The following is a 7,193-nucleotide window of genomic DNA, read 5'->3' on the forward strand; positions in this document are numbered from 1 at the left end:
TTCCTTAAAGATTTCATCGACTTTAACCACAACCTCCGAAAACACGCGACAAATGCTTTTCAAAAGAACTTATCTAAGCTCATTATGAATTCAATTTACGGCAAGACTATCGAAAACCCACGTCAGTACGACAACGTTGTCATTAGCGTGAGCGAGGACGAAGTGCTGAAAAACCTGCAGAAGCCTAACCTCAGACAGTTTGCGGGAATTAGCCCGACCGTGGTGATCTTTCAGTTTTCTCAGAGAACCCTACACTTGAACAAACCGGTGTACGCGGGCTTCTCTCTCCTAGAGATGTCCAAACTGGTCATGTACGAATTTTTCTACAAGCAGGTCAGGCGCGTTTTCCCCGACGCTCGCGCAGCGTACAGCGACACTGACTCGTTCATCCTCCAAATCACCGACCCGGATGTAGACTCGAAGCTCGCGACCCTTTGCCGAAACTCACCTGGATACTTCTGGGTACCCGGGCGATCACCCCTTGTACTCTCCCGCAAACAAAATTGTAGTAACTGAATGATTTACCTCCGCTAGAAGGGCGTCGCGTGTTTTGGTCTTTTTCTTCTTTGTCTCACAAATAAACGCCCCGAGACAGTCGGAACGCGGGTGCGATCGAAGCCGGGTGTCTGTTGTCTGGATCTCGGTCGACGACCACCGAGGCGAAGTTATAACAAAAATGAAACTAGGAGTGTTCAAAAACGAGCTCCGAAAAGATCACATTCTTGGATTTGTTTGTTTAAAACCCAAACTCTATTCGATGGAACCAGCCTCCCGAGAGCACTACGTGAGGGCGAAAGGAATGAAAAGGTGCGAGTCCCGTAAGCTAACCTACAAGCTGTACGTTCAAACTCTTGAGCAACAAACTCTGCACAAGATCACGCAGCGGACTATCGCACGTAAGTTGTGCGAGAACAAGACTGTTGTCGTGGAGAAGATAGGACTCAACCCGTTTGACAACAAGCGCTTCATCGACACCGACGGTGTTTCAACTCTTCCTTTCGGTCATTGGAGCCTCTTGTGAAGTGCTTTTTTTTTTCATTTCAAGCTGATGTATTTGAGTGTGTGTGTGTACAGAGGGTATTGTAAAGAGCCATTTCTGTGCGGCGCGAGGTTTTTTGTTTTTCACCAAGTGTTTGATATTTGTATAAAGAGCTGTCGCGCGTATAAAGAGCTGTCCCTTTTATTGCAAAAAATTTTTGAGCGACATCGTCAAGGAGTTATGTGCGATGCGAGGATTGCGCGCGCGTTGCTCGTGAGATGTCATTTCAAAACTTTTTTGCCTCGGATGTGTCTAGAAACTGTGCTTGTGTTGTACATTTTTCATGTAAAGCGTTTCCAATCACGTCTTTGTTGCGTAGAGTGAAAAAAAAAAATTAAGTGCCGTATCTGTATTTAGAAGTATGGATGTCTTTAGAGCTAATGAGAATAAAAAAATTAAACACCATATCTGTCTCATTTTTAGCGCGTATGGATGCGGTCACGCTCCGTTCCATTTTCCCACACTGCTCCGTTCAGCAGCTGCAGATGACGATAAAATTAGCGAGAGATATCGCGCGCGCGCGCCATAGAGTTGACGCCATCTACCAAGCTGGCGCTAAAATTAGGAAGACATTTCGCGTGATAATGGTTCACTCCAGCCAAGGGATTCAGGTGCGCGCCATCTACAAACGCAATCGACAACTCACGAAGTCCGGAATTGCGCGCGCGCGAAAATACGGATGAGCACGCCTTAGCAACACGATCAATTTAACTTTTCAGCAAAAGGTGTCGCAAGGTCACACCTACGCCGCTAGATGTCACTCATGCCCTAACAACAAAGACGCTTAGCAACAAAATCTCGCACAATCTATGAACGGAGCTGACAACTCGTACGCCTAAATCCCGGATGTAAGCTGTGTTTGCGCAAAATCGCGAAGAGGGAATGCTATCTTCATTTCATTGAAGTTTAAAATATTCTTCGACCAGTTCAAAGTTATAACGCTAGGTGTTGGATACAACACAATTGGCTGGGACTGTGTAAAGTTTCACGCGCTGGGCCCGAAATTTCATCAGGGCCACTTCAGAGTTTCACACGCTGGGGCCAGCCCCCCCAAATATGTCAGTGCCACTTCACAAAACTTTACGCTGTTTTTCAGCTTAGCACGGTTCGTGAGCGTGACATCACCCCCTATTTAGCGGAACCAAGCTGGTGCTAACTGGAACCTTGACATGACGCCCAAAATTTATAGCGGGTCGAAGCTTTTACCATCAGATGGCACCCAATTTTGACGAGTACCATTTCTCACATTGAACACTAGATGGCGCCTATTTCCGAAATTCGCGGGGTCTTTGCAAAGTTTTAAGAGCTTCCGCCCCAAATTTTAACAGGGCCACTTTAAAGCTTTACGCAGGATCAACATCAATCACGGTCCGCGAGCTTCAAAATTTCACATTTCACCTCAATTTAGCGCGACCCAGCCGCTGCTGCTATTTGGGACCGTCACATGACGCCGAAATTCAGCGGCTCGAAGACCCCATTTGCAACAGCTAAGGGGGCGCCACGAGGCTACGAGTCAGCGAACACCGTTTGAATCGCGCGCGCGCGAAATCATGTGATAGCAAAACATGCAACGCGTCACGCGACCATGGACACATGACCTGCGGCAATGACGCATCCTGTTTTTTACCCGTATTACAAAAGCCAAGTGCCAGGAAAACACGTGATCTGATTTGCACACACGGACAGCTACGAAGAGTTAAGACATCATGTGAGCGCCCTCTGTCGAACGCAACTCGAACCCGGGGAAAATCATGTGGTTAACATCACGTGATGGGAGCCGTGGTGACGAACCAAGACGATCCGCGTCACACGACCATAGACACATGACCTGCGGTAACGACGCATCCTGTTTGTTTAACCGCATTACAAAAGTCAAGTAGCGCGCGGGAAATCACGTGATCTGAATTGCACACACGGACAACTGCGAAGAGTTAAGCGGTCTCGGAAGCAATGTGCTCGTAGCTCAGGGGGTAGGGTGTTGGACTCCTGAGCCGGAGGTAGAGCGGTTAAGTCCCAGTCGGCCACGGAGCCTTTTTTATCGAATAAAAGGGGTATTTACTGCGCAGCGATTCGAATATTGTCACGTGACCATCAGGTCACGTGACATTATTCGGTGCAGCGCCCTCTATCGGATGAAACACGAACTCCGTGTGACATCACGTGAGCGCCCTCTGTCGAACGCAACTCGAACCCTGTGTGAGATCACGTGGTTAGAATCACGTGATGGGAGCCGTGCTGATGACATCCCACGTGACCATCATGTGACCGCAGCGCAGCGCCCTCTATCGGATGCAACACCAACCCTGATGACATCACGTGGACGCCCTCTGTCGGACACAACTCGAACCCGGGGACAATCACGTGGTTAACATCACGCGCACGTGCGTAATACTAGGAGGCACGTGCGTAATACCAGGAGGCACATACGTAATACCAGGAGGCACGTGCGTAATACCAGGTGTCGTTAACTCCTGGTATTACGTACGAGGCACGTGCCGCGTACGTCACCAGAGGGCGGGACCTCGATGAGCTCCGATTGGTCACTGGGATGTGAGAGAGGGAATGGGCCCCGCCCCACTGCGCTGTGATTGGTTGGATTCGGTAGGGCCCCGCCCTCCTGCGCTGTGATTGGTCGGATCAGGCCCCGCCCACATAGGAACGCGCCTAGCAACGGGCAACGCCCCTAGCAACGGTTTGTTTACAAGTTGGCCAAACTTGTACACCTTTACTACTACTGATGTTCGCTTTTAATTCGCTGAGTGTCTGAAAGTTGTTGCAACCTTTCTATGAAGCCATAATTTCTTCAGTTTTGCATGCTGCCAAACAAAATAATGAAGTGGAAGGTTTGTGCATGCTAACTAAACTAAAGGTGGGGGGGACATTAAAGAAGACTAAACAGAAAAAAATTGTTTTATTATGTTTACAATTCCCCCCTCCCCCTCCCCCTCTTTTTTATGGGCCTTCTTGTTGAGCAGCCTGCCCAAGCAGGGCAAAGACTTTTTTGCACTGTTCTCTATAAAAAAATAGCCGCAATCTGCGTCTCCCATGTTGCTTTGTGCACTGCGCCTGTGCCGTTCTGAGCTCCTCGAGGGCTGTATTTAGCCACGGAAGGACGCATTTTTATTTGAGTGTCATGTTTTCCGCCTGTTGCGCAAACAGGTATTTATAATACTGCCTGTCTGCAGCCCGCAGGTGGTATGCTGGGCCTCCAAACTGATTGTCGAAAACACGGCCCCGGTCAGCGTAGTCCTGGTGGTGGTGGTCGCCCATCCAACGGCAGCAGTGCTGCCTCAGGCTGAAGAGGCGCCTCGTCCTCGTCCAGAGTCTGGTAATCTTTCGTTCCCCGGAGTTCGGCATCTTGAGGAAAATGACCCCGGGGGCCAAAAAGACCTTGTGACCGAAGACCCAACCTTCCGGGCCAACCATGTTAGTTGCTGGCCGCACATTGACTGGTGGTTTGCTAATCCTGAATGTTTTTCAGGGTTTGAGGAATGTTTTTAATGTCACCCCTGTACATAGTTTGAGTGCACTCTTATTTGTTTCTCAGGAAATCGTTTTGTGTGCATGTGGATCAAGCTCTCCCTCAGTTCTCAATCGTTGTGGCTATTAGTTTTGAAAGTAGCTAGGCTTGAGCAGAACCAGCCTACGGATTAAAAATTGAACTCAATTGTAGCTGTTGCAACTATTATTTATTAAAGTAGCTGGGTTCATGTAGAGCCAGTGTGCAGTGTGCATGTCAAGCCCGATCGTAGCTGTTGGGGCTATTAGTTGTGAAAGTAGCTGGGCTCGAGTCGAGCCAGTCTACGGTGTGCACGTCAAGCGCAATCTTAGCTGTTGCATCTAATTTTTGTGAAAATAGCTTGCTTTGATTTGGGCCAGTGTGCAGTGTTGATGCAGGCCACACGATTTTCTGGTTGCTTGTCCCTGTGCTTCTTTCCAGTGATTAAAAGAATACCATGCTAAGTAGCAGGTGTGCTAGGGTGATACCAAATTTAGTGAGTGTATGCCGGTCGGTGCTTAATAGATGGTACTAGCTTACTGCTCAATATGTGCAAACACAGGATGACTTCTTATTGTGTTCCAAAAAAATGAGACGTTTACAATTCCCTGTAATGCCGAATAAGAATGCAGCTCCTTGGAGGGTACGGAGAGGAGGGTATTGTTTGTTTATACCACATTTCTGGGACGCGGATCGAGCGGATTTGGGGATGAAGAAACGACATACAGCTGTCAAGCTGCCACCTTGTTTATCAAGCGGGAAGAGAGGGGGAAAAATGCAAACCATAGGGTAAGGGCTGCACGACTTTAGCGCTGGATTCATGGCGCCATCTGATAACGGTCCATTACACTACCAACAGGTATGCCCCTCCTCCTCCTCTGTACCCTCCCCTCCATCCTCCCTCCACCCCTTCCCTCCCTCCTCCCTTGTGACCTTCACGAGTGACCTTTGTGACGTCACATGTGATGTCATTATGGGAAACGTCCCAATGTAACGCACAGTTACGCCAACACCGACGCCGCTCACTCCAGAGACGGGCGGCTAAGAGCTGCACTCTTAAAGACATTCTTCATGTGGGCAATGTGCATCTTGCAGGTGTTGTGGAAGCTTGCCGCAGTACATCTGCTCCGCAGCTGCGAGCTCAGCTATGGGTGCGAGTGAATACTACCTGTAAAATGAGCTAGATGTAAAAGCACCTGCACATACATATTTATGTAACAGACTCTCAGCTTTGTGTGTGCATTCGTTTGACTTGGCATCTCAGTACAGTGGACCCAAAGAAATTGGTCCCAAAGGAAATGAGGTTTAAGTGTTGTGTTCGTTGCCTTTGGACCTACGGAGATGTAGATTATTCCGCATAAAACATCAAATTTATGTTACTGCTTGCTATGGTTTGGCTTTACCTCATAAGCTTCTAGCCTGTGTATTTTGTGGTGATGGTGCAATGGAAATACAATAACCTTTGTATTGTTTGCATTGCTTAACTCCTTTTTAAAGTGTACTTTCTAGCATTTGAGCAGTGTACAAGATCAATTCTGCTATCGATAAGTGCAGTGTCCTTTCATTGGAATACCGACCTTAACTTTTAACTGAAATGACATGGCTCAAAGTTTCAGTGTTCTTGAATGTGCGCAGATCCTTCTTGTTTTGGAGAGAACTTGCTGGAATGTTTCCTAGAGTTGGCCCAGTATTTAGTATTTGCATACCCAAGATACAGTTATGAAATCAATGTTAGCTTTGTTAGTAGAACCCCCGATCATGTCAACCTCAAAAGGCTGGACTTGTCTGCATCAAATGGCACTTACAGCATTCTAGATATTTGTAGAAACAGCAGTAACATGACAGCTCACTGGTCCTGTGTCTGTGGAAGGCGGCTCTTTTTACATTTTCTTGGGTCATTGGATTTTGTCTGATTGCAGCAAGTGCATTCATTGTTTTGATTTGTTTGTAATAAAAGTTTTCAATCCAGAACTCTTGACAACTTCTTTAATTTAGCCAGGAAAATTAGAAGTGAACAAAATTCCTTGAGCTCATAAAAGGTGTTCTTGATTGTAATAAAATGTTCAAATCCAGAGCTCTTGACTAGTACTATATTCAGCCAGGAAAATAAGAAGTGAAAAAAATTGATTGAGCACATAGAACTAGGGTGACCACCCGTCCCGCGACTCGCGGGACTGTCCCGCATTGAGGGCTCGTGTCCCGCGTCCCGCAAGAAATTCCAAAATCTTCCAAATGTCCCGCATTTCACATTGTCGTAACATTCACTGCGCAAATTATGGCGCTTCCGAACAACGGGCAACGGGGAACCGCGGAGGTCGCTGATAAATGTGTGAATCTCGATGGTATGTCATTTTCTTGCCAAGCACTGCGGGAAGCAATCGTCGTTTTTGCAGGACACTGACGCACATGTGCCGTTGTGCCTCTCCCCTTAATGGCAAAATATTGCGAGCGAAAATTGCTTGCCAAAAGCTGAAAAATAAACTATTGTAATTAGTTGCAAATCATACTGTATCATGCGAAAGGGTTGTGGAAAGCTTTTTTTTTTTTTGCGAAAACGGCCACAGAGGGCAAAAAACCTGCAACTCACAACGGTCAAAAACAATAAAATAAGGTTTTAATTTTGTCTAGGAGCATGTTAATATAAGAGTAAGTATC

The sequence above is a fragment of the Ixodes scapularis genome, unplaced genomic scaffold (genome assembly GCF_016920785.2).
Source record: "Ixodes scapularis isolate PalLabHiFi unplaced genomic scaffold, ASM1692078v2 PGA_scaffold7__128_contigs__length_106722199, whole genome shotgun sequence".
NCBI lineage: Eukaryota > Metazoa > Arthropoda > Arachnida > Ixodida > Ixodidae > Ixodes > Ixodes scapularis.